This window comes from Anomalospiza imberbis, chromosome 14, assembly GCF_031753505.1.
Source record: "Anomalospiza imberbis isolate Cuckoo-Finch-1a 21T00152 chromosome 14, ASM3175350v1, whole genome shotgun sequence".
NCBI classification, from domain to species: Eukaryota; Metazoa; Chordata; class Aves; order Passeriformes; family Viduidae; genus Anomalospiza; species Anomalospiza imberbis.
Window position 1 is genome coordinate 1,198,459 of NC_089694.1, and position 27,116 is coordinate 1,225,574.

General features: G+C 47.6%; 1 long non-coding RNA gene across 3 annotated transcripts; it reads right to left on the reverse strand.

Annotated features, from left to right (window-relative positions):
- Positions 1 to 4,630: 4,630 nt before the first annotated feature.
- LOC137482299 (uncharacterized) lies at positions 4,631 to 16,820 on the reverse strand. Of its 3 annotated transcripts, none has more exons than XR_011003988.1 (5): positions 16,730 to 16,756; positions 15,714 to 16,500; positions 7,592 to 7,663; positions 5,014 to 5,140; positions 4,631 to 4,843 (listed from the first exon to the last, which is right to left on the reverse strand). It is a non-coding gene; the product is annotated as an uncharacterized lncRNA (long non-coding RNA). The 3 variants fall into 3 exon arrangements; XR_011003989.1 differs by having other exon boundaries at positions 15,714 to 16,503; XR_011003987.1 differs by lacking the exon at positions 15,714 to 16,500 and having other exon boundaries at positions 16,730 to 16,820.
- Between the last annotated feature and the right edge of the window lie 10,296 nt (positions 16,821 to 27,116).

Sequence of the window (27,116 nt, forward strand, 5' to 3'; positions counted from 1 at the left end):
GTATCCTCTCCTCTCCCTGGCAATAAGGTGCCCTGGGCACAGGGAGGGTGCTCTGCTGCTGCCCACACCCTGTCCATTTCCCTTTTTTTTTTTTTTTTTTTTTTTTTTGAAAAATAAGGGAAAAAATAAGATTAAAAAAAAAAAGATACATATTTTCCTCACTGCTGCAGAACCACTTCTCACAGAGCCCACCTGGCTGTTAGACAAGATTCCTGCAAGAGAGATTTGCATGTGTGAGGAAAGCAGCGTGAAGTAGCTGCTCCAACCTCCTCTGCTGCGCACCACGAAATAAATGCTGGTGAATGGGTGTTCCTGCAAGGTAGTACTGCCACAGGGCCAGTTCCAGAGTGAACCAGCACACTGCCTGGCCACGAGCCCTCTCTGTGCTGCAGGAAGCCATCTGTGATGGCAGCTAACCCGGGAAGGGAGCAGGATTCCCAACAAGGCACCATTGGAAGTGTTCCCCTCCAGCACAGCTGCCATCATCATCATCAGCATCATCATCATCATCAGCATCAACATCATCATCATCATCAACATCATCATCAGCAGCAGCAGCAGCAGCAGCAGCAGCGGCAGCTCTCCAGGTGGGGAAGGACATCCCCCAGGACTGCCCCAAGGGGATGCTGGCTCTCACCTGCTGCTCCCATGGTGGCTCCACACCATCTCCATGCCTTGAGCCCACCTGTGCTCGCCTGGGACCAGGAATTGCCACGGGGGTGGTGGGAGGGCCATGGATCCTCCTGAACACGTTATCTAAAGCCCTGTTTCAGCCTTTTAAACATATCTCCTGACTGAAAGTGCCCATTGTTTTCATTGATCTCTGCTGCCTCTGGGTTTATTTTTCTTCCTCCATCTTCAAGCCTCTATCTCATGTCCCTTTCTCTGCCAAACTATTCGTTTGCTGCTGAACAATCATGTGTTTGTGTTTCAGGAGTTTCCTGCTTTGTGCATCTTTCCATTCTATTTGCCATACATCTTTTTCTTTGCAGATTTTTCCTTATAGTGCAGTGGCATGTGGCTATCTGCTAATGCCAATATTACTCCCTGAGAATTCTTTTTCCTTGCATCATCAAGGATTTAAGTGGAAAGCCTTCAGCACAGTGCAAATTTCACTCTTGAGAAAATCCATCTTTGAGGTAGCTGATTTTAATTAAAGAATATTCTCTCTCCCTCTCTCTCTCTCTCTCTCTGGATTATACTTTAATTTCAGTTTCTATCACAACATTAGATACTTCTTAGATAAAATGTATTTTTGTCTCTTTTCATCAGTGATTATCTGGAGTTCTTAAACACTTGGGGTCAGCAGCTGGTCCCCAGTTGATGTAGTTCAGGAATAATTCTATTCAAATGAATTAATTCAGAACAAAATGGGTTTTAAGTTAAAAATCAGGCAAAATGTTCATAATATTTTGCCCTTATTGCATACATGAGAGTGAAACTCTCAGAAATATCAGTAGTAGCAATTGTGGCAATAAACAGTAATCTCTGAAGTGTGTAACACCTTCCACCAGAGCATTTCAGACATGAACGCTTTAAGCTACTGTCATATGAAAAAATGTCATTATCCTAATTTTACACAAGGGGAAAAGAGGTGACAAGAATTTAAGAAAGCGGCTGAAAATCTCATGGCAAGAACTGAACCTCCACCTCCTGATCTCCTGTTTCTAACACCCTAACAGAGGGAATCTGTTCCCAGGGGATATCAAATTGAGGTCGTGAAAGTTAATAGTTATGGAAGAATCAGCACTATTCAAACACAAGTGCAGTTTGAGCTTCTGCCTCCATCATTTCACCAAATTAAGACTGAAATATTACCGGTATCATAACTTAAATTGTTTATGCATGATAAACTTGCACAGTTAAACAATTTCCAGACTTCTCACAGAGATGGTTGAATATAATCCGGGGCAGGGAGGGCCTTGCTGCAGATTTAAAGCTTTACTGCTGCAAAGGAGGCTGGAGTGAAACCCTGCCCCTTCTGAAGCCAGTGTCACAACTTCCTGTTATGGCAGAAGTGGGATTTTGGCCAAGGTGCCCACGGCCACGAGGACTCCTCCACTCCCAATGAGTGCCTGTGCATGTGGAACACTCAGGGATGGGTGTGCATGCACATATGTCCATATATGTGTGACAGAATGCAGGCAGATGCACATAAACCCACACAGAAATGATGGGATGAGAGAGTTCAGGCTGGCAAGATGGGGTTGTTCTATTTTCTGTGTGCTGAACGACATGCAGCAAGTTGTTAAGTCATTGCACCAGCCACTGCAGACTCTCCCCCTTCCTTTTGTCTGCTTTTTGCCTGTTTTAATGCCCCCTCCAGCCTATGCACAATGCAGATATGTATCTCTGCTTAGTCATGCATTTCTGTGCTGAGCAGAATTAAAGGAAAAAATATCTATGTAGGATAAGGGTAGGAATAAAATGTGCTTTGGCAAAGTGCTTTAAACTGCCTTTCTGCCAGTAAGCCATTAATTTGTGCTTCTTTGTTTTCTCCAAGCTCAGAATAATTCCCATCTGCCTTGACTCACTATCTAGCTCAGAAAGGAAGAGGTCCTTTTTTGAGCATGGATGAAATAGGAAACTTTATGTGTAAATGAAGAATGGAGCTTGGAATTCTGGTGTTTCTACCACTGGGACCTAAAATAACTTGAGGTCCTGCTCTTTTAATTAATTCCATTCTGATGAGCCTGCCTCTCCTGTTCTTGTGTTTTTTCCAAGCTTTTGTGTTCATGGCCTGCCTGCAATACATATGCATTCCCCTTCTTTCTTCCTGCTGAAGCTGAAGACGCAATCACATCTTTGAACCATCTGGTTTTTAATTTATTATTCTCCCCCATTGCATTGATGGGCTCTCTCGTTTTCCTGTCAGGGTAACAACTTGGCTCCTGTTTATCTAAGATATGTTAACATGCTGTTCCTCTTCTGGGCACTCGCTCGGTCTATTGTATTTCCTGAAATTAAACACTGGGGAGTTTTTAATATTATTTTCTTCATCAGACCAGGGAATACCCCCTACCTTTACAGACTCTCTTCCTCCTTTTGTTGCTCCAGTGAACATTTTATGACTCTCGCTAAATTTAGGCTAATATCTTATTTTTCTGCCCTCCCCCAGGATGGTTCACTGGAGCCTGCCTGGACACGTTCCTGTGTGAGGAACCCACTCATGTGAGGCCAGGGAGCACCAGGATTCCCCAGAGGAGGCACAGCAATCCCTGCAGAGCTCGCGGTGTTTCCCCCAGGGCAGACACACGATTTGGGGAGATCCTCCCATGTGTTGGTTCCCTCACCCACAGAATGAGCAGCTGGGAGCACAGGGCAGTGCCACGGGCAGCTCCTGTCCCTGCCAGGGGAGACAGGAGCTGTGCATCCCAACGTGGCTGGGGAGCTCCAGGGAATCACAGGATGGAGAATAATGTGGATTTATATTTGTTACTTCACTTCTCTGTAGTACCTCCCGAGAGCCTTCTGAGGCATTCCATTCTTTAATAAGCTGAAAGTGCTCCAAGATTTTTCTAATGAAAATGATATAGGAGCACACAGTGTTATTATTAAAACCTCTCTCTTTTTCTCTAGGAACTGCTAAAATACATTTACAGTTTATATCCTTTTTGGTGAGCATTAAAGTTTCTAATTTAAAATAATAAAGCCTGGTTTGCTCACTTTCTTTCCCTTCTATTTCAAAAATATAAAAACCTGACAGTTTTCTAACTATTCTTATTTTGCTGAGTGATTTTTGGATTTCAATAAAAGTAACACTGTGGTTACAACACTTTGTGAGATAAGCAAAGAGATTTGTTTTTTTTAACAGCACAATTATGGAAATTTCAAAGAATCTTATAAATATCCTGCTATTTGCATATATGAGATAAGCATATTTTAGTAATGGTTGTGACAGGCTAGCAAGGAAAACGAGTGGGACAGCCACACAGCAAATAGATGCAAACATGAGGGGGTGTGTGTGCCCTGCTCCAGTGGAAGCCCTGCTCCTGGGGAATACCTGGCGCTCCCCAGGGAAGGCACCACCCCAAGCCTATGCCTCAGTTTCCCTGCGCAGGTGCAAGATCAGCACTGTTTCTTCATGCCACCAGGCAGTTTGCTGAGCCCAGATGGCAAGAGAGGAGTCAGTTCTCCAGCCCTGAGCTCTGTGTGCCCTTAGCAGGGTTCAGAGGCTCCTTGCAGGGATTCCTGTGCCTCCTTTGGGGAATCCTGGTGCTCTCTGGCCTCACATGGGTGGGTTCCTGACCGGGTTCCTCACACAGGAACGTGTCCAGGCAGGCTCCAGAGAATCATCCTGGGAATGATGTGAAATAAGAAATTAGCCTAAATTAGAATAATGAATAAGAAATTAGCCACTTAGAAATAAGATATTAGCCTAATTTTGGCGAGGTACAAACCCATGGAAGGTCTGCCAGGCCCTGGGGCCAGGCAGGCTCAGGGTTGGGGACATGGGGACACCTGTGCCCTGGGCTGCCACTGCCTCCCTGTGCCACAGCCCTCACACCCTGGGGACAAGGAGCCTCTCCCAGGCAGGTCACCACTGCCAAAAGGCCAGCACAGCCCCAGTGCTCCTGACAAACCAGCTGAGGCCAGCCTGGTCTTCAACACATACCCACCACGTCCCTGAGAATGGAGCCACAGCTGCTTCTGGAACTGAACCGTGCTTTTCTTCTGTTGCTTGCCTTTGTATTTTTGAGTTGGAAATCGCTCTTCTGGTTATGCCTCAGAGCTGCTGGGAAGCCCCTAGAATTAGTGTGGCAATTTTCTCAGTCCTTTGTTGAAAAGGGAGAGTCCACACAAAAATGCACTGGCATCCCAGCTGCATAAATAGTGTAAATTGCTGCCAAACAAAAAGGCAATTTAGCTAAAAGAAACCCCAAACAAACAACCCCCTCCACACACACTTCTGTGTCCCCATCAGAACTGCAGGTTTCCATTCTGTAGATCTCCCAGCCATCTGCTTGGCCCTTGAAAGAGTCCTTGAGAAGCCGAAAAATGAAAACCACTTACTTTCTGAAAACCAATCTTGGCTTCCCGGTGCCTGGCTTTCAGGGGAGTTCCACTCGAGGCTTGCTTTCTGTAAGTGCAGATATTCAGTATGTCCTGAAAAATTAGATGCCTTTGAGGATGTTGAAAGCTAGACATAAAAAACCAAATCTATCTGGAGTCGTGTTTGACAACTGACACGATTTCTAATGCAAAAAAAAAAAAAAAAAAAAAAAAAAAAAAAAAAAGAAAAAAAGAAAAAAAGAAAAAAAATAATCCAACCACCAAATAAAATAATAAAATAACCCCCAGAAAGCTCAAAACTTAAAAGAAAATCTACCAAATGGACCCTTGACTCTTTAGGTTTCAAAGCATACATTTTTTCTATCGAGTTTTCTTTAGCCTGCCTAGAAAAAAAATTACAGAGGTAGAGATCCATCTGTTTTCTTCCCTGCTGAGGCACATGACCTTCTTCAGAAGCCAAAGCCCCTTGGCTTGTGCAGCACAGCCAGGGACCCTCAGGAGGTTCACTGAGGGGTGGTAATGGATTTCTTCTGGTCCCTGGTGTCTGCAAATCCTTCTTCCTTGCCAAGAATTTGGGAAGGGATGGGCTGACAGCATCACCCAGACCCTGCAGATTCTCTGGGGCCCACTGAGTCAGCCTCCGGGCAGGAAAGGCGCTATGGCAGGAGGAGGCTGCAGGCTGGAGCTGCCCAAGCTGCAGCAATCCTGTTATCATTTGTTCCCAAGCTCCACAGAAGCCTGTCCTGGACACAGGAAGGATTGCAAGCAGCCTCTGCCTCCCAAGCAGCTGATACTCACGAGAAAAATAGAAGCACAAGGGAAGAGGCAGTTTTGCCTCGTCAGCTAATGATCCTTGACTCTCTTCCTGTGTGTTTTCGGTAGCAAACAGAAAGAGGTCACACATGAAACTGGGGAAGTGTGAGGTGTCTTTATTAAAGCCATCAGTGGGGTTTATGGAATGGAGCAGGCAGCACCGGGCACTGTGTGCTCAGCTGGGCTGGGGTCACGCTGCCCTCCTGCCCCGTGTCACCAGCACCGGGCAGTGCCACCAGCCCTCGGCGTGGGCCTGATTAGAGGGCCAGGTCCCAGCTGGTTTTACCTCTGCCCTCTGCCCAGGCTTTGTCTGCAGCTGAGCAGGGAGCTTTTCAGCTCATCGCCCAGGCCAGTTCAGAGCCCAGCTCCCAGGGATGGAGCAGAGCTGCAATCCTCATCTCCTATTGTCCCATTGATTGTTTGGGCTCTGGAACAGTCTTCCCTTTTGAAGATCTTTTTCTTTTCTTTTCTTTATTTTTTTTAATCTTCCCCCCCCACCCTTTTCTTCTCATTTTCAACCGGCACCAGGAGGGCAGAACAGAAGAGGCTGCTCAAAGACGTTTTCAGCTTGATTTCTCTCAAGAGATCCTAGCTCATGGCAGAAGAAACAAGTTCCTCTGACAGGAAAAAGACCCTCCACCATAACAAGGCAGCTCTCCCTTTTCAGCTGCTGGATTGCTTGCACGGGCTGGGGAGGGCAGAAGATGGAGGGGTGAGGGAGGATGTGATCCAGGGGAATGCAGATGGGAGGAAGGGACTCAGCACGATGGTGATGGCTGTGTGATTAGAGGTGACAGGAACAATAGTGCATGGCTGTGTCTACACTGCCTGCTAGACACACGCTGGCCTCTCAGGAAAGGGGGAACACAATACTTTTAAATTAAACTGGATGGGGCTGCCAAACGGAGGGAAAAGGAAATAAAACATAAGGGCTTTCAAACTGCTGGGTGAGCGGGTGTTTTCCTTCCAGCCACAGCAAAGCACGAGTGGCTCTGGGAAAGTGGGGCTGATGCAGCTCTAAGCCATCCCTGAACATATCCAGCTGTGGATGATGGGGAGCTCGGACACCTCAGGGATGAGAGAGCTCCACCCCAGCCCACGCTGCTGCCCAGCACCCACTGCAGCAAGGCTGCAAACAGCCTTTATCCCACTGAGCAGCCACCCTGCCTGCAGGAGAGGGGGAAACCCCTGAGGAGGGGACGTGGGCATCTCAGGGAACATCCCTGACTGTGGCAGGCACATTCTTCTCTCTCAGGATTTTTCATAGAGGAGCACAGAGAGAAGAAAGAGAAAATAATTTCTACTTCTGCTCCTTGTTTTTCCCATGTGGAATGTGTTTGGAGAATTGTTCACCTGGGGTGATTGCTTGGTTAGGTTCTGGTGAGGATTGTTTGAGCTGATGGCCAATCCAATCCACCTGTGGCAGCACTCTCAGAGAGGGGCACGAGTTGTGAGGAGGTAGATATGGCAGTTAGAACAAGTAGGTTTGTAGTTTTAGTATCTCCTTTAAATAGTATATTAAGGCATTATAGCATAGTTCTAATAAAGAAATCATTCAGCCTCCTGAGCTGGAGTCACACATCAGCATTTCTTCCCACCAGGTTCACCTGCATTTACAATACCTGACAGCTCCAGTGTGAAACAGGCACCACCACTGCATGCAGACTGACACGGTGGGCAGAACAAAAAGTCCCCAACACCGCTCAACCACGTGCCCAGCTTCAGCAATATTCACGTACAAGACAGCTGGAAGAGCTGTTCTGACCCACCACAGCAGCTCCACGTTTCTGTGCTGATCCAGCTCCAGTGATGGTTAACGCTCACTCCTTTCTGTCACCTGGAAAGTAAAGACAACTTTTCTTATGGCTTAGTGTTTCTCTCCTTTCCAAAGCTTTGGCTGTGATTGATGAAGCTGCCTGACATTGTCAGAACTTACTTGAACTAATAAACAATGGAAATGCCTTTATTTGTGCTAGTGCCAGATCCCTCCCACTCACAGCCCCAGGTGTGCTCTTTGCTGGGAGCCCATGATATACTACCTGAACCCCTGCTCGCCATTCTTCATGTTGATTATTTACCATTTTCTGCCTTTTATCTATTCTATGAACATTTTGCCCTAATTGCTCAGCTATTTGTTGATTATCCTGCAGTCGTTTGTCAGATCCTTTCATTCATTAATCTGTGAGAGCCTTCAGTTGCTATTCATCTGATAAGGAAGTTTTTAACCACCAATGCTCTCAGACTGAGATATGACTCATGTCAAGGTCTTAAAAGGAGCAGAATCATGGCCGGCTGTAGCTGTTTGTGGAGTCATTCAGATGGGAACACCACATCCTACTTTTTGCCATTCACCTGTACTGACCTCCTTAAAGCTTCCTTTAGGAGCTAAATTCTTCCCATCCTGAGGTTTGTGGCCATTCTGCTCTGTGCAGTTGCTGCTTTGTAAGTAGACGGGCAAAAAACTTGTTCAGCAAAATGAAATCCTTCCTCCTGGTTTGCTGAGCCCGTGGGGAAGCACAGCTGACAATGCCTGTGGGACTGCTGCCACTTGTAGTGAGCGAGGTGAGCCCTGCCCCGCTGCCTCCTGCTCCTCTCTGCACGCACTGGAGCACATCTTGTGCCAGCCTCGCTCTGCACCAGCCCGAGCCACCTGGAAAGCACATTTCTGCTTCACGTGGATGTATTCTGACAGAGGCAATTAAACCTGCACGGGCCACTGCACATCAGGAGGCTGCAGTATCCGACCCACGTTCAGCACCCTGCCCCACTGGAGCACAGAGCTGCTCGTGCCTCGTGTCCTGCTGCAGCCCTCCCTCTCCCAGTCACCCAGCAAGGGCTGTGTGCCAGCCCAGAGCTCCACAGGACCATCCTGTGCTGTCTTGAACACGCTGCATTTCAAGGAAGCATGACTAGGATGTTGTGCCACTGGCCGCCCTCCAACGAGATAATCCAATTTTTCTGATTTCCAGACTAAATATACTCATTCCTTTTGACAAGGAGTTGCGGTGTCAATAAGATTTGAGATGCACAGACAATAGCCTGGAACATGGTATCTTTCTTTTTGTGCCAAATTGGCACTTTTTTTTCCTGGCTGACAGAGGCAAACCATACACGAGGAGCTTCCTGGGTCCAGACAGCCCAGCACTGCAGCTCGGGCTAGGCTAGCTTCAGCTTGACTGAGCTGCCTGCTTTCCTACACCCTGCTCCCATTGCCTGGTTTTCTCTAAAAGCTTAGCTGGAGGATGACTCACTTCAGTGAACATCAGAATAAAATCCTGCATACAATTAAATGTGCCGTACAGTGCTCCTAGCCAGGCAGAGCAGTGGGGCTGGGCAGCTTTGGAATTAATTCCACTCTCTGTTTATCAGGAGCCTGGCCTTCAATACCTTGCACTGCTCCTAAATATTTTACCTCTTGTTGCACTAATTGAACCTTTTGTCTGTTGACGTTCAATCCTTCCTCCTGGACTGTAGCCAAATCTTCCAGTCTGCTGACACACTTGTTCTTCAGAATCTACCCAGTTCAGGTGTGAGCCACATCTGATGTCACACACTTCCTGCAGGCTAATTTCTCCCACCTTTGGGTGATGTGTATGTGACAGATCACAGGAGCTTGTGAAATCCTTGAGGAACTCAAGGGAAATATATTTTTCCCCTCCAGAACTGTAAACCCCAAACTTTTACCAACATTTCTCTGCTAAAGAGCTAAAGAAAAATGCATTTGCTAGATCTATGGCCAAAAACCACTTAGTTCCTTGTACGACTGCAGCCGTAATTTCTGGCATTTCAACAAGAAGAGGTGATGTTTGCAGAGTTACAGCATTTAATGCTCTGAAATCCACAGTCAGAGGCATCTTTCTATTTCCCTTTAATACCAGCCCCACAGGGGAATGACACAGCCTGGGTCATTGCACTGGCACTCCTTGATCCACCAGGCTTTCTGGGCTCGCTTGGGTACTTACAGCCTTCCTGCAGTCTTGGATCAAGTCCTGCTATTAAAGCAAAGGCATTAATCTTCCCATACTCCAACTTATCTCAAGCTTATACTTGCAGAAAGGTAACTGACCCTCATCCCGAGCTCTTTTGACTATTTCAGGAGCCTTTACAGGAAAACATCATTTTGTAGGCAAGGTAATTATGAGTCTTTCTATTCCTGTATTATACTTGCACAGTTAGTCAGATCTAACCTCACCTGTTTTGTTTAAGAAACAGGCTGCTGAAAAGCCCATTTTTTATCCTGTACATGATGCTGAATACAAATCCCCTCAGGCACACTCTCCAGCAAGCACTTTGCACTGGGGTGTGTGTGTGGGGGCAGAGCTGAGACTCTCCCTGCACCAGAGGAGAGCCCTGTACACCTGTGTCTGTTGGGGCACCTTATGGGCACCCTGACTCTTGCAGAATACCAATTTCAATAGTCACTCAGGCACCAGAATCTAATAACAGTTTGGGCTCCCAGTAGCTTGTTTTTCATTGCTGTTGTACAGTTCTGCCAATTTATGCATTAAGACACTAATGGATTTTATATTCCATCTCGCCAGATCTTCTCCCGGGCTCTAGCTCCCTCCAAACCCTATTTCATGTCTACTTCAAATGCCATTTCCAAGATTTATCCAGTCCAGACAGGATACCCTCTGCCTTCCTGCGGGCAGAGAGCCACAGACTGCAGGACAGTCAAGGGCCCTCTCCTCCTCCACAGCTTTGGGTTTGTTTGTCCTCTGGACCTTGATCCATGAAAGCAATTATTGAATTATTGCTGGTACCTATTGCTGTGCCTAAGAACCTCTAAGTTCCTTTTCTTTCCAGAGGATCCTTCCAGTCCTCCTGGCACATCCTTCCCCTGCCCCTATTTTATGTCAGCAGCATTCCCAGGGCCCACAGTCATTCCTGACATCCAGCAAATTCTGAATGCCAGTTCATTAGTTCATTATCCCCCAGCAGCAGTGCAGCACATACACCAGGAGCCATTTCCTAGGAATGGCTTTTTTTTTTTTTTTTTCAGTTTAGGCTCAAACCCAGCCTTCACTGGTAGCCAGCTGCAGTTAACTGAGTCTCTCCGTGGTCCCTCTGGTCCCTGTCTCCCTGAATTAACAGCTTTCTTTATCATGGGAGGATCCTCCTTGCCTGTATCCTTTCCATGCAAAGGAGCACAGGGGTCCAGGGTGTGTTCTGGGTGAAACAGGACCATTCCAAATATCTCCACCCAGTCACCAGGATCACTTCTCCTCCTCCAGTTTGTACTGCAGTCAATATATCCAGTTTAGCTGAAGGGTTCTGTTTATTTTTCTCTCTTGCTTTCTCACTGGAGTCTCAGAATTCAAGTGTTCCTGCTCACTCTATGTGGCAATGATTGGATTTCTGCTCCTGCCCGCTCAGCCTCTCACAGCCTCGCTCTCCTGGACCTGACTGCTGGGTTACCACCAATCTGCCAGAGGTGAAACGCAGCCTGTGATGCATTCAGACACCCCCTCCCCGCCAGCAGAGCAGAATACAAATGGCCTGGCTAGTATCTCTTCTAGTAAAGGCAGCGGGAGAAGCTGACAAGTGCCACTGCTGCCCTTGCACCAGACCATTTTGGGGCACTTAAATGAGCATTTAGGTACCCACATGCCAAAGTCAAGACCAAACCTGACAGTGGTGAGTCCTTTTCAGATCCCTGGATGGTAGCTGGCATCTTCTGGCTGCTGAGGAGGATTGTTCATGCTCTATTACATCCTTGGCTTTTTCCTTGTAGTGCCTGCTCTCAAAGGCAAACACTCCTGATCTGCCAGTCCAAACCCCTTATACCAGGGCTAACTTTGCAAATATAAACAACAACAACAACAATAATAATAGTAATAATGATGTTAGGAAATTATGTACAATGAAAGGATCATTCTGTGAAAGAGATCCCAGTTCCCTACAGTTTCTCAGCCTACTCGCTTCAGGTCTACCCAGCAACTTTGAGCTGGCAAGAGAATGAACACCCCCAGAAGTGCTGCAGCCAGTGTCCCTCTGTGCCATGACCCTTCTCACCAATGATGGCCTCACCTTAACCCTTCCTTGCCCACACGAGCTGCACAGCTCCATACAGATTTTCTGCTGCCCACGTGAAGCACACAGAAATAGATCTTCCTGCCCTTCCATGGCACAGCCCAGGGGTCACACTGCCCGGCCCTGTCTGTCAGCCAGGGGCTGCTGGCTGAAGAACCGTGCAGAGGAGCAGCTGCCCGTGAAGGTTTGCCCTCCCCAAGTGTCCCTTTTGGAGTTTGGGGGTCCCTGATGGTGCTGCTCCCCCTGCAAGCCTGCATGGGAAGCCGTGATGCCCCGTGCTGCACTGTGGCAGCACTGCTGCGTGTACAGAGAAGGACTCTGTGATTTGTGGTGCTATAAAAGCTGAAAACCTCCATCATTGCCTTTTATATATAATTGAAAACACAATAATTGACTGCAGTGCCAAGTGAGGAAGGCAGCAGCCCCTTGGAAGCACACCGAGGCGTCCGCGCGCACGCAGCCGCCAGCCAGCCGCTGCTGCATGACTCCTCTTAATAGAAGGCTGAAAATAAATCAGAATTATTTCCAGATTAGAGGGAAAAAATCCTGTGAAGATGTTTCAGTCAAGCACAAAGAACACAAAGAAAGCAGCCTCTTTGCCAGTCAGCACAGCATTTGCTTTCCTCTGGTCCTTTGCTCTCCTGATCTCCTCCTGTTCTCAAAAACAAACTGGCTTCATCTTTTTTTTCTGCCTGAGACAGGTGAACACACAGGATTGCAAAGCTGCTGCATCCCCACTGGAGTGTCTGTGAGCAAGCCCTGTGTCTCCTGGAGTCTCCCTTTTAATTTTGTTGGCAGAGGTCCCAGCCAAACTCACAAAATCGATGTGGCTCCTTTCTGAACTGGGTTTCAGCAACAGCGAATACCAGCCTACAGCCACAGTACCCAAGACAATAAACTCTGCTCCTCCTGGCATCACCTGTCCAAATCCCAACCCTTGAGCCCTTAAGCCACACTCATGACACATGAGAGAGGTCAGAGCAGGGCTCAGGAACACCTGGGAGTGCTGCTTGCATCTCTGCCAGCGGCAGGGTCCCAACGCCTGCATCACATGGAGCTGCTGCTGCTGCCCTGCCTGCTGCCCTGCCTGCTGCCTGGTCAGAGCAGTGCAAAAAGTTCTCTCGTCTCCAGTGGTGTGGAACTGCAGGCAACTCATTGACTGCGCTGTTCTTGCACAGGGATTTTGCACGACTTCCTTGGTGCTCCTGCTGGAGGACAAAGCCTGGAAGAACTGCTGTATGGCACATGAGGAGCAGGGGGATGGGGAAGGGGAGGGAAGAAGGACAAAGGCTGAAAGAAAAGCAAAAACCCCTCCCAGAATGCCACCAGCATCCTCCAATTCAGGTGTGTGCATTAGGAGAATATTTCAGTTTTGACTGCTCAAGTGTGTTGTTTTGTTTACCTCGGGGACTTCTAGAGCAAATTATAGAAACACGCCAGTTTACTTCACTCTCATTTTTAGGCAGTTTCACTTTCAGCTTCTTCTGCACAAACAACATGCTACAATTTGGGGGCTGCAAAGGCTGCAGGGAAATATTGATTTCCTCACAATAACACTAAAACAGTTCGACCCAACATTTTCTGAAGGCTTTTACAAAGCATACATTTTGAGGAACAAGTTGGGCTTGACAGACTTCTTTTAAAGAGAGCTGCCTTTCTTGCAGCCACCTTAGAACCCTTATTTACTACTTTAAAAGACAAAAGACAGTTGTGGATGTGAGCAATTTCTCAGGTAAATCCCTGTAAAGTTTCAGATTATCTGGCTATGTGAAAACCTGCATTGTAACGCAAGAAAAATTCCAATTATTCAGCAAATTAAAAAAGACTTAATTATAATATAGAATAATTAATTTCTTTTGATACTTACAACTCAGACACTCCCTTGTATACCTCAGGGGCCCAGAAGTTTTAGTGAATGCAACAATGGGAATTGCTTCTCAGAACAGCCAGCTTTCTCTGAGGCTTGTCTGAGCCTGGCACTAGTTCTGTATAAGAGAGTAGGGACTTATGGCCAATATTCTAGCTGGAGATCCCTGAGCCATCAGATCTCAAATGCAGGAGGTCAGATGCCACCTCAACTATCAAATGCATTCCAAAAAAAGACACCAAAGTTCCCCTAACTGTGGCACTGCTCCTGCACTCCTGCACTGTGTGAAGTGCAGATCATCTCATCTCATTTCATCTCGCCATCACAGCCCCAGCCCAGCCCCCGTGGAGTGCCACTGGACTGGGAACTCCAGAGCCAGTCTCTCTTCAAACCCCTCTGTCCCATGGTTTGAGCACAGACTTCCAGTCCCTCCTGCCCTGTGAAGCTGCTCCGTGTCATCCCTCCAGCTCCTCTGCCGTCACTTCGGTGTGGGCTCTGCCAGAGCTGCAAGGGCAGGGCCAGCGGTCGCAGCTCAGCCCCCCAGACAGGAGCTGGAGGCTCAGATGGACACACAAGGTCAGGAGATGCCAAGGTGCAAAGGAGGCTGTTACCCATCACAGTGACCTTTTTCTCATTTAGTGCCATTTGCCTCGACTACAGAGCCCCTCCTAATTTAATTCCCTCTCCAGTTTACTGGGAGGAAACGGATCCTAGCTCCTGTCCTCCCATCCCATTTAGCCCGGGGACTGGGTGGTGACTGCTGCTGCCAGCAGCTCCACTTAGCCAGGCAAGGAGTCCACGAAGGAAGTGGGCTCTGTTTGCACACTGGTCCCAGGACGGAGGGGCAGCTGAGGGGGAGGCAGACACCCTAAGCACAGCTGCCAAACCCTGAACACACTCATGTACAAACCTGGAGAGGGTGTGGGAAAAGGCAGGGCAGGGCCTCTGGGTCTGCCAGGACAGGAGGTGCTCCTTGGGACGTTTGCATTTTTCCAAAGTCAGCAAAATAGCAAGGACTTGGTTTGGTGAAGGGCTGCAAATGATTGCTCTGTGAGGCTAGCATCCCCTGACAGGCTGCTCCTGTGTTCAATTCTGGAATTGTCTGCCCGGGGAGGTGGTGCAGTCACCGTCCCTGGATGTGTTTAAAAACAGACTGGATGTGCCACTCGGTGCCATGGTTCAGTTGAGGTGTCAGGGAACAGGTTGGACTCGATGGTCTTGAAGGTCTCTTCCAACCTTGTGATTCTGGGATCCAATACACCTTCACTCAGTACACCTGCTGTGCTCTCCCTTTCCAGTCCAAGCTTCAGGGGAAAGCAGCCCTGGGAAGCCTGGTGTGCCCAGGGAGAGCCTGCTGACACGCAGCCAGCTGAAGTCCGTGCTCTGCTGACTCCCTTCTCCCAGCAAGCATTGGAAAGGAGAGGTTTCTGAGAACTCTGGGGGCTCTCAGATCCAGCATCTTAGCCTGGGACTCTGTGACACCCCAGCAGCACCTCTATCTCCCTGTGCATCTCCCAGCACATCACCTCACGGGACCTTTCCCCATCCCTTCACCCTGGACATTTCTGGGCATAAAGTCAGGCCAGCAACCCGTCACACCGCCAGGCTGATGCACACTCAGTGAACAGACAGTTCATGCTACTCATACAGAAGGACGTGTTTGCCCCATTTCTGCTCTTGGTGGAGCACTAAATCCCAGTGAAAGTTATTGTGCCATCTTATTTCTTTTTCAAGGCTCTAAATCTCCTCTCCACCCCTTCATGTGGCACAGATAAGAGCTGCATTTACATCCCTTCAGTCACACCCCGCTGCACAGGAAGGTAAAGCCACTTTGCACAGGTTTGTTAGCAATGCAAGACCCTTTCTTACAATGGTAAACTTCTTTCTGCCATCTTTGATGGCAAAATAGGAAAAGGAAAATTCAATTATATTTCAATCCCTAATAAAATTCACTTATCTTTCATCTTTTTCTATTTTTAAATTATACCTGCATTTGCTACTTTTACTGGATCTTGTCCCTCTCAATATTCAGTAAACTGTGTGTGCATCCTCACTCATCTCCTCCTCTGTGAAGAATTAGAAAGAATTAATAAGCTGGGATATTTGAATAAAATCCTTTTTACTTCATGGCCTGATTTTACTCCCATAAACTCTGCATTTATAGCAACCTCATAAATTACCAACGTATACAGAAAATAAATACTCCTTGTCTCTCCCATTAAGCCTGCAGACTTAGCAAAGAGATCTCTCAAAATCGCAGGGAAAGGAAAGGATATTTTCTTTTCAACTCATTCAACTGGAAATACAATTTTGAGAAAAGCAAAGCAGTGTTTCCCTTTCGCTGTTTCCATTTCATTTGGGCTGATAAATGCCTCTGGGACATAGCATTTCTGGTCTCACCTCTTCTCAGCTGTCTGTCTTTCTCTGTTTCCTTCCCTCTCTCACTCCCTCTGCCCTGCTTTTTCAACTGGCCTGGAAAACAAGAGGTACCTGGCAGTGCAGAGTGCTGGCTGTCTCTGGTTGTTGTTTGTGACCTTCTGCCCACGGCAGGAGTGGTTTCCTTCAGAGCAGCCCTGGGCAGGCTGGGAAGGGGCCGAGCTCTTCACTGCTGACAAGAGCCAGAGGATGTTCCAGGAGGTGTCAAAGTCCCACGGTCCAGCAGGCACCAGACGTGAGTGACAGGGCTCCACTGCAAACAGCCCCATCCAGCAAAAGCATGTGACAGCTCTGGAAGAGAGGAGAGCCACTGTGAATTCATGTCCTTCTTTGTGCTCCTGCTGGCAGCCAGGCACTGAATTAGTGTGAAAATCGAGCAAAAATTAATCTTTGCCTCATAATCCATTATTTAAAAAGGGAACACTCACTCACTATAATTTTCAAGTCACTGCTACAGCAAAGTCATTGTGAAATCTGTAAGTTTGCCATAGGGGAAAAATAGCAACATAAGACTAGGTCTTGAGATTTGCCACAGTGCCAGACTCTTAATCTGCTTCTTGCATTCACCATTTGCAATTTTGTGTTGCAGTTAGAGCCTCCCCAAGGTCACCCCAAACATCTCAGAGCTCTAACCCATCTGTCTCTGATTCCTAAAAACAGACATGGAGATGACTAAGGGACACATTAGGGTCACTCATTTAGCACTAATAGAGAGCCCCTGGCTGGTGCACTGTGAGCAGAGCCCTGGGCAGCCAGGGCAGCACAGCAAAGCCCCTGGGTCCTCACACTCACCTGTGTGCCCACAGTGGGTGGCTGCACCCACCTGCGAGGAAAGGCCAGGCGAGCTGGGATCCCACAGCCAGCTCCACCAGCAGCTCTCAGCCCCAGAGCCCCTGCAGGCACAGCTGTGGGGTCAGAGCCCCGCCACACCCTCCATGGCCACAGTGGCCAGCGGCTCAGGGGCTCAGCTGGCCCAGCCAGGGCTTCCCCTGGCACAGCTGCCCCTGGCACAGGCAGTCCTTGCCCTGTGCCGCACCTCAGTGGCCACAGGAACTCCTGGGCTGTTCCACTTGTCTCACCGCTGCTCTCCAGCCTTCCCTGGGGTCTGGGAGAGCACTGAGGTTGAGAGGATAAATCAAAGAGCCTTGTGGCTACAGGAACCATCTCCAGGCCTTTGGGAAGGCAGGAACCAGGTCCCTGCACCCCTCTGTGTCTCTCCTGCCCCTCAAGCATGGCACTCACTCTCTCCTTGCTGGTGTGTGCACATTTTGATGCTGCTTGGGCTCCTGCGAGTTGTTTTGCAGCCTGGGAAGCCAGGCTCTGTTGGAATCCCTAAGATTTAATGTGATATAACAACAGTGCTAACAACGAAATACATATGTTACTGAGCGTGAGACACGCACACAAATCCAGCTCCTGCCACCACACAAGAAAGGACTAGCAGGGAAATTTGTGTTTTGTTTCTGCTTTTAGGAAAACGCAGAGGAAACAAACAATAATGGTAGACTATAAAACAGCAATAAAAAGAATGGAGATTAGACTGCAGCATGCAGGCACTTAAAAAGAAATAAATAGCAAAATATGCCTAAATTTGCTTAAATTGGGTCTGAAAAACAAACTCGAGAAAAAAAAACTTGCCCCCCTCCCCAAAAGCCACAGGCTGCCTAAAAAAAGATTTTATGGGAAGAAAAGACCGATGAATACTTTGAGAATGTGTTAACTTTTGAACAGCTTGAATATTCAAATTGGAATAAAAATATTCCTTCAATTAAAAATTATTAAAATTAGCTCAAAGTATTTTTTGGTGTGTTCACTGCAAGAATTTAATAGGATCTAGTACTCAGCAAAGCTTTGAAGCAAAAATAACGTCTCAGGAGCTCATTACGCATTAAATCCTATCAAAAAGCAGAATCCCACTATGAAATTAGCACGATTTGCAAATCATTATTGCAGGTTACTCCTTCCCCTGCTCTTTTGGTCACTCTTAACTTGAATCTGTGATGTTGTCAAAAGCAACAATAACAAAAACCACTCACGGAAAAGCGGGGACTGCCTCTGAAGCACCCTGAGCTGCAAGCAGCATGGGAGAATAGTCACACAGAACAACAAACACAGCAGAAGCTGTCAGGAAAGCCGAGAGGTAGAAAGTGAAGTGAATCCAGGGATGTGGATGAAAATAACGTTTGGGAACTCTTTATACAGGAGGAAATGTTAAACCTTGTGCCTCCCCGGGCTTCTGTTAATGTAGTGGTGTAGTTTTCAGTCTGGGTCTTGGCATGGCTGAATTAATTGGTTATTTTCTGGGATGTGTTCACTCACAAGTGTTCATGAAATATGAAACACTGGACAAAGTCTCCTTTTAATGAAATGCTGGTTCTTGTTTCCTATTGCTGAACTGGGGGAAGAGGGGAAAAAAAGGCCAATCAATATGGTCTGAAAGAGCAATAGCTCATTAAAACTGGAGGCTGTCAGTACAGAATGTGCCTGTCACTTGGGGGTACTGAAATGGTGCCGGTAATGGCACTTTATTCTGTGTTTGTTAAAAGTACTTGTGGTGTCTGCTAAAAGTGATCAGGTGTTGGCTGCCTTCAGCATTTCTGGGGGCCAGAGGGAGGTGACAAGTGAGATAGAGTCACCAACCTGTGAGCTGAGTTAGGGGATTCATCTCCACAGAGCCCAGCTGTTATTTTTAATGCAGTATGTGGAATATTAAACTGTTTATCTTGTTATTGAAGCCATAAGAAGGCTCTTTCATGTCATCATTTCTATTTTATTTTGTTTAGAGTCCTTCATTAACTTTTCATATGAAAGATCTGTAATTTAGATCTTCAAAGAACTTTCAAAATGTAAGTTTTAGGGACGACAAGTGCTGTATGTGTGCAGTTCTATTCTAAAGGCAAAGTCAAACTGCACAAATACCATCAAGACTGCTTCTTCCTTTCCTTTTTTATTTATGAGTAAAACATGGGGGATTTCTCTGGGGAAAAAAGAATCAGTCTAACTTGATACTAATCAGCACATGCAGAAGGCTAAAACAGTGCTACCTCTGAAAGGCTAAAGAAGGCCTTGTGACCTGTGGGCCAGGGCAAAAAGCCCTAAATTAATTAGAGCTACTTTAAGCCCAGGAATACTCTGCATATAAGCATTGGGTTTGTTTTGCAATCCTAATTCTTAGCAACCAAAGCGCACAAGCCCCTCAAGCCTGCAGGGGTTTCATCCTCCTGTTGGGCCAGCGAGCACAGCCTGGTGTTTGGGCACCTGGGAGCAGGGCAGAGCCTGGCCTGGCTGGTAAGCTTCGCTCCTGTGCTGCAGTGTGCAGCCCTGATAAGGAGGGCAGCCTGAAGAACATTTCACTGGGACATTCCTTCAGCAGCCACAGCAGGGCTCAGGAGCTGCAGACCAAATCCCTGCCCCACACAAGTCTGGACCGATATCCTGACAAATCCAAACAGATTTATTTTACCACATCCAAGGCTGATAACCCCTCTTGGGTCAAGTCCCTTATTATAAATCAGTCGATCAATCCCCAAGGCTGCTAAAGCATTTGGTTTCACGTTGTGATGGTGAAGCAATTAAAAGCTCAGCCCTAAACAAATTAGATTTTGTATGTTTGGTTTTAGAAACATCCAGAAAGGGGTCAGATCTTTTATCACTGTTGTCAAGGGGGAGGGAGAGAATCCATCAAGTCACACAGAACTAATTTACACCACTTAGTGAAAAAATTGGAGCTATAAAGGGTAATCCAAGTAGAAAGGTTTCTTTCAGGACAGAAATGCACCAGGCTCTGCTGAAGCCTGACAGATCATGAGCTGGTACCAGCTGAGAACTCAAAAGAATTAGGGACATTCTGGAGAAAAGGGACATCTAACAGTGACTGGGAAAATGCTGGAATCTGGAGTTGTCTGGCCATGTTTGTACACTGTCCTGTAATGTCCAGGTGGTGTTTGCCCATGGTGGAGCTCAGAGGGTCACTCTGCTGCACTCCCCTGCAGATGCGCCCAGCTGTGCTCCCCTGGCATCTCCCATGGGTGGATGAGATCTCACAGGGGCTCCCAGGTCCCTGTTCCTGGGACTCACCCCATCCTGCTGTCTGCTCTCCATTCCCTGTTCCTGGGACTCTCCCCATCCTGCTCTCTGCTCTCCATTCCCTGTTCCTGGGACTCACCCCATCCTGCTCTCTGCTCTCCATTCCCTGTTCCTGGGACTCACCCCATCCTGCTGTCTGCTCTCAGGTCCCTGCTCTCCATTCCCTGTTCCTCACACTCACCCCATCCTGCTGTCTGCTCTCCATTCCCTGTTCCTGGGACTCACCCCATCCTGCTGTCTGCTCTCCATTCCCTGTTCCTCACACTCACCCCATCCTGCTGTCTGCTCTCCATTCCCTGTTCCTCACACTCTCCCCATCCTGCTGTCGGCTCTCAGGTCCCTGTTCCTCACACTCACCCCATCCTGCTGTCTGCTCTCCATTCCCTGTTCCTGGGACTCACCCCATCATGCTGTCTGCTCTCAGGTCCCTGCTCTCCATTCCCTGTTCCTCACACTCACCCCATCCTGCTGTCAGCTCTCAGGTCCCTGTTCCTCACACTCTCCCCATCCTGCTGTCGGCTCTCAGGTCCCTGTTCCCCACATCCACCCCATTCTGCTGTCTCTCTTGCCTGTCAGGCACTGAGACACAAACAGCAGAACCCTGAGCTGGGGCAGGCAGGGCTGGGCAGCTCTGACAAAAGCTGGGGGCTGTGTTCAGCCCTGAGTGATGCCAACACATTTTTGGGTTAAATTTCTCCTTCGATTCTGCCAGCAAGTCCACCCAGGCTGAAGAGTGCAAACTGTTCAGAGTAGGGACCATCACTCACTGTGCCTTTACTCATCAAGGCACAAGGCTAATGCCTTATCTTTAATGAAAGTCTCCACATGTTCCTGTACTATAAATAATAATTTAAATATTGTATGTCTCAGCTCCAGTGGCTGAGCTTGAAGTGATCATTTTGGAAAGATGGAACAGCTCTCATCTAAAAATACGTATCTGAAAAACTATTCTGGAAGTAGCCAGACTTATAAATTGATAAATGAGTTGAAGCTGGGATGGAGACCATGATGAGAGGAGAAACTCAGCTCTAAGAAGGAAAGAAATTAAAGGAAAGCAAGAACTGTTCCAAGACTTTTATTGTTTAAAATCAAGGATTTGAGGCGTAGTGATATAACAACTGGGAAACTGGCATTCTGAAATGCTGACCTAGATGAGGAGCTTCTGAATCCACAAAAACATCATTAAGGAGACTTTCCACTTAACAAAAATAAGCAGGAAAAATGGAAATTTTTTTATGGAAATGTAACTTTGTAGGAGATTAAAGAAGCATGACAGAAACCCAAAATGAGGATTCAGAGGAAGCACATCTCAGCCAGCTAGGTGGCTTTGATCCTAATTGATAGGAAGCCCAGACACCATCACTCTCCCTCCAGTCCCTCCACACGAGCAGCAGGGCCAGACACCAGAGCCTGGAGAGTGCAAGAGTCCATCCCTGCACTGCATTTACCTGCTGCACCCAGCCTGCTGCCACTGGGGAGGACACTTCCATGACTGAGGCTTGGGGTTGGACAAAGTTATACACTTTTCATAAATAAACAGTCTTTTTATACCCTAAGCCTGCTTTTTTCACTGAAAAAATGTGATATTGCACATTTTTCTGACACTCAGAAGTGCAGAGTAGGAACAGTCCCTCTGACATATTTCCTTTAATAAACCAGTAAAATTCTAGCGTATTCTTTTTCCACATTCCATGTAAAGAACAGAAAACATTTCTCATTTCTATTTGAATTTTATCACTTCACTAATACAAAAGACATGTACTTCTAAGCATGACCTACCAAAGGTCTTCGAATTTCACAGCGCACAGACCAAATTAATTGCTTTATTAATGGTTATGATAAAACCAGAGCTCTGCTTCCTACTTAGGAAAACCTTTTTCTCTGAGAGTCTTTATGATGTAAACACGTGAAGGTGAAAGCACCGAGCAACACTGGCTCTAGGGATGGTGAAATTTGGGGCAGGGAGGATGCAGAGGGGCTGGAAGTAAAGAAGAGCAGAAAACAGCAGAACGTGGAGCAGGATCCATTTCTGTGGTCAGGATGAATGGGCAGCTTTTATTTTCAGGAACAAAAACCTCCCCACAGTCCTACCTCAACCCAGTTACAGAGGAGATCTCTTGGTGAGGGGAGTTCTTGGACAGAGATTCATTTGAGGCACACAGAAATCAGTGAGAAGCTCTAGCCCTGCAGTAGGTTTTGTTTTAGCCCTAAAAACTTATAGCACCCACCTAAGTTTCAGTGAAAGTTGCAGCTTTACTGGGATGGTGAGCAAAAACTGCAGAAAGGCTCTTTGTTGACTCAGAAATCCCCCACTTGCAAATGGAGGGAAAGGATGAGCAGAGGATGGAGAGCTTGAGCAGCTGAGGCTGAAGCAGGGAGACAGAAAACGGGTGGCTGCCTTGGCACTGGGTGTGGAGAGCTGGGAACCTGGGGAAGGGTTAAGTCTGCTCTTACCCTGCACTGCAGTTCAAGCAGGAGACTTTTATGCTGACAGAATGCAGGCTGGAAAGGGAGAAGAAAGCTGATTGATAGCAAAGAATCAAGCAAGTGAAAGTGAATAATAGAGGAGCAGACAGTAATTGTTGAAGGAGATTTGATAAACTGTTTCAGAGCAAGACAAGGAGCAAAGAGTCAAATACTGTGCTGCCATAAAAGCCAAAAGTCAGAAAAAAATAATAAAAGTGATGATTCTTTTTTCTTCCCTCTCAGAAAACGCCTAATGGGGCTACATGAGAGAACAATCAATTGGGCTGATTTAAACTGTGTTAAAAATTATTTTTAAAATAATCCAAATTATTCCACTCGATTTAATTGGTGAATCAGCAAGATCTACCATGTTCTATTTGAAACCAGGGTGGAGGATTATGAAATGAAGCACAGAGGAGCAGGGCTCCCACAGGAGCCCTTTGCAAGAAACCTGAGAAGGAAAACATTAGGAAGGTTTGAACAAGAACCTTTTAGCAGGCACTAAAAACATGACCAAAATGTCAGCATTGAGGAGATCCCAAGACAGTGAAGAAAGGGGAGATAAGAAATAATAGTCAAAGGGGCCCAAATTGACAGGACGCCTCTGTCAGCTGGATGCCACAGCAGGAGGGACCAAGGGCCAGGGGCTGTTCTGCTGGGTGCCAGGACTGGAGAGACCAGCCCTGGCTGATGGGTGCCCTGCAGAGCTGGCAGCAGGGCTGGAAGGGCAGGGGGATTTCAGCCTTTCTCGCCACAGTGCCTGAGAAAACGAGACCTTGGGTAGTCTGCATGCTGAAGGAGGAAGTCAGCAACAGCACGGGGGCTTTTTAATTGAAGAGATTAAAAATTGTTTGACCCATGGTTTGTTGTCCTTGTGCACAATCTTCTGAGAAAGAACAGAAAGCAAGGAGTGCCCTGCAGCCTCGCAGGTGTGGGCCCAGAGTGCACAGAGAGTTGTTCATCACACACACAGAGGTGTTCATCACACACAGAGGTGTTCATCACACACAGAGGTGTTCCACACACACAGAGGTGTTCATCACACAGAGGTGTTCATCACACACAGAGGTGTTCATCACACACAGAGGTGTTCATCACACACAGAGGTGTTCCACACACACAGAGGTGTTCATCACACAGAGGTGTTCCACACACACAGAGGTGTTCCACACACACACACAGGTGTGACACACATAGAGGTGTTCATCACACAGAGGTGTTCATCACACAGAGGTGTTCCATCACACACAGAGGTGTTCATCACACAGAGCTGTTCCACAAACACAGAGGTGTTCATCACACACAGAGGTGTTCATCACACAGAGGTGTTCCATCACACACAGAGGTGTTCATCACACAGAGCTGTTCCACAAACACAGAGGTGTTCCACACACACAGAGGTGTTCCACAGAGGTGTTCCACAAACAGAGGTGTTCCACACACACATAGAGGTGTTCATCACACACACAGAGCTGTTCCACACACACAGAGGTGTTCCACACACACAGAGGTGTTCATCACACACAGAGGTGTTCCACAGACACAGAGGTGTTCCATCACACACAGAGGTGTTTATCACACAGAGCTGTTCATCACACACACAGAGGTGTTCATCACACACACAGAGGTGTTCCACACACACAGAGCTGTTCCACACACACAGAGCTGTTCCACACACACACAGAGGTGTTCCACACACACACAGGTGTTCCATCACACACAGAGGTGTCCCATCACACAGAGCTGTTCCACACACACAGAGGTGTCCCATCACACAGAGCTGTTCCACACACACAGAGGTGTTCCACACACACAGAGGTGTTCCACACACACACAGGTGTTCCACACACACAGAGGTGTTCCACACACACATAGAGGTGTTCATCACACACACAGAGCTGTTCCACACACACAGAGGTGTTCCACACACACAGAGGTGTTCATCACACACAGAGGTGTTCCACAGACACAGAGGTGTTCCATCACACACAGAGGTGTTTATCACACAGAGCTGTTCATCACACACACAGAGGTGTTCATCACACACACAGAGGTGTTCCACACACACAGAGCTGTTCCACACACACAGAGCTGTTCCACACACACACAGAGGTGTTCCACACACACACAGGTGTTCCATCACACACAGAGGTGTCCCATCACACAGAGCTGTTCCACACACACAGAGGTGTCCCATCACACAGAGCTGTTCCACACACACAGAGGTGTTCCACACACACAGAGCTGTTCCACACACACACAGGTGTTCCACACACACAGAGGTGTTCCACACACACAGAGCTGTTCCACACACACACAGAGGTGTTCCACACACACACAGGTGTTCCATCACACACAGAGGTGTCCCATCACACAGAGCTGTTCCACACACACAGAGGTGTCCCATCACACAGAGCTGTTCCACACACACAGAGGTGTTCCATCACCAGGCTCCCTGCTCGTGCTCCCAGGGGATGACTCTGGGGTTGAGCTGGCACTTTGTGCTGTGTGGCTGCACTTGCAGGTGGCGTTTGCACTTTACCAGTTGCTGGGTGCTGGTGTGGAGCTGCAGCTGGGCTGCAGGTCGAGGCAAGAGGCGGGAGGTGGGCTGGCACTGCGAGGGGATGAAGGAGGCTGCCTTGGAGGGATCCCTGCTGGCCTCCCCAGCACACTGATCCCCCTGTGTCCACAGGCCAGACAAGGTCTCAGAGCTGGAGTGAACTCAGATGTAAGGCTGCAGTTGGCCCCTTCCCAGAGAAAGCTGGATTTCTTTAAGGCTGGCTTTACAGCTAAGCATGGCTTCCCCCATCCCAAACACTGCTGGGAGAGCCCAGGTCATCTCCAGCCCTGGATAACCCCATGCTTTGACAAAGGTAGAACAACGCTAGCATGGAGGACAGGATTAAGAAAGGGCTGTTGTCTCCTTTAGAGCACAGATCACCTTTAAAGGTAGAAAATCAACTACAAAAAGAATCTCGGGAATGTAAGGAAGCAGCACTCAGAGAATGCAGGCTGGAGCCTCGCACCTCCCAGCATGCCTGGAACACAAACAAGTGTAAAAGCAATCACTGATTAAAGTTTGTCTTTTCACTGTTTGACCGGCCTAAGGGAGACAATAGCAGGATAAAAAAGAATAATAACAGCAATCAGCCTATGGGGGTAATTTTTAATAAGAGTGCTGTGCTGAGGAGGAAGCCCTGCCCGTACCTGTCTGTGCCAGGGCTCCCAGGAGGGCGGCTGCTGCTGCTCCGGGATCAAAAGGAGCTCTGGAGGGGACAGGGACACTGCGGGGTCAGCGCTGGGGAGTGCAGCACACGTGGGCAGGGCAGGCTTGGCCTCAGCACAGCTGCAGTGCATGGGAGTGCAGCAGAGCAGGGATGCAGTGGGGTGAGGGGGTGATGAAAGCGCTGACAGCACAGCGCCGCTAATGAAGGCATGAACTGAGCACTAGGGCTTTTTTTAAGGACTGCTTAATGAACTCCACTTTTAGATACATCAAGTAAAATATGTAAAATATTCACTACAGGGGTGAATCTCTGAGAGACCAGGAATAGACACCACTGGGAAAACACAGCTGCACCTGAGGCTGCAGAACAGCTCAAAGGGGCCATCAGACATCCCCCAGCTGCCTTGCTGGGCTGTGGCAGGCTGGCACCACAGAGGAGTTGACACCAGTGGTACGTATGCCACAGTGGGGGAATCATCTCACTTCAGTGTCTCATTTTGCCAGCCTAATAATGGAACTAATCATATTTACCCACCTTACAATAGAGCAGTGAAACTTAATGGGGTGCTTTGAATTCTTGGACAATACGCCCTATAGAATTACAAAATTATAACAGACTCCTTCTCAAAGATCCTACAGTGTTTCATCTTACTGAAACTGCCATGGTAACTCACTGCCCTGAAAACCTTTGTTAAAAACCTCAGTTTTCTGTTGCACATCTGCTTCCAAAGCAGTGATAACCCTGAGTGGCCACTGCTGTGATCAGAGACATCTCTCATGTGATGCTTTTTGATGAATGCCCTGCCACAGCTCTGACCAGGCCCTTCTGTGGCCATTCCAGAACTTCAAATAGATTTACATCCCCAAAACACAGCTGATGAATTAATGTGACTCCAGGGCTGATGGGTCAAGGGAACTTAAGAGATGCAAACAAAAAAGTGCCAAACTGCCCCCAAGTTGAGTATCATATTTAGGGACTGCTAGTTCTTTTTCCTATGCAGGAAGAATTTGCCAAGGAGTTGCAACAGAACAATATCATGAGGATGCATTCCTCTTTCCAGGTGTTGGATACATCATGGAAAACACTGTCCTGCCTTTTAGGCTTTTCAGACCTTTCATTCAAACTTTTTCATTTTTCAGCACCTTCATGGGCTTACACCTTCTTCAAATGAACAT